This window comes from Phascolarctos cinereus, unplaced genomic scaffold (assembly GCF_003287225.1).
Source record: "Phascolarctos cinereus isolate Bilbo 61053 unplaced genomic scaffold, phaCin_HiC Scaffold_726;HRSCAF=1367, whole genome shotgun sequence".
NCBI classification, from domain to species: Eukaryota; Metazoa; Chordata; class Mammalia; order Diprotodontia; family Phascolarctidae; genus Phascolarctos; species Phascolarctos cinereus.
In genome coordinates, this window is record NW_027556098.1 from 312,605,278 (window position 1) to 312,606,360 (window position 1,083).

A 1,083-nucleotide genomic window follows, 5' to 3' on the forward strand; every position below is an offset into this window, starting at 1 on the left:
ATTCTCTTTTGTTTGTTCATCCTTCCAGCTTACTTTCTGACTCCAGATTTGATGTGAGGGTTGGGCTCTGCCCACACTCCGGAGGAAAGGTCTGGGTGGTCCTGTTTCTGCTTTCTTAGGGTATTGAGTGTTATGTTATTCCAGGGTCTTCAAGACAGACAGCTTTCAGTACTTTAAAAGTCTAGGCCAGGGCGAAGTCTGATTGCTGCCCCATTCCACCGTCTCATCTCCAGTCCGTTTGAGTCAGAGCAACAAGAGAATGCTGCTGGATTCAGCCCATCAGCCAGCTGGGAAGCTCTGCTGATTGCGAGGGACAGAACTGCAGGGTCCCCTTTGGGCTCTGATTCTCGCCCTGGTTATTCCTCTGCAGGCTGAGCTAAATCTCCTCATACCTTCTTTTATAAATTGCATGTCTCATTTGAACCATCTGGGAGTTTCTTGCTTCCGTTCTCTGCTCTTCGGGGAATCTTTAGCATTTATTGTCTTGTTCTTTCTGTTGAGGTTTTCGGTGCGTTTACTCCATCTCCCTTTTGTCTTTGAGCTTCACCAATGGTTTAATTGCTTGGGTTCTGGGTTTAAGGCACATGCCAGGGCACACCACGGGGCATAAGTGCCAACGAACAGCTTCGTAGTCCACTCTCCTTCACAGAGTGGTGAAATACTTTCAGATCATGCCGGATGAGGACTATGTAAAGGATCTGGGGTTGTTTACCCTTGAGGAGATATTGGGATGTGGGGGTGGCGGGGAGTCAAAGTCTATTCAAGCATTCCTTATTTGCTATTTGGAAGAAGAATTGGGCTTGTTCTGTTTAGCACCAGTGTGTAATGAAAAAATCCCCAGCACTGGACCATCTCCCCACCCCTCCACACCCTGCCCAGCCCTTAAAAGAAGTCCTTTCAGGGGCAGCTTGGTGGCACGGTGGATAGAGCACCGGCCCTGAAGTCAGGAGGACCTGAGTTCAAATCCGGCCTCAGACCAAACGCTTGGCACTTACTAGCTGTGTGACCCTGGGCAAGTCACTTAACCCCAATTGCCTAAAAATTTCAAAAAAATAAGTAAATAAAAGAGGCCCTCTCCAGGGA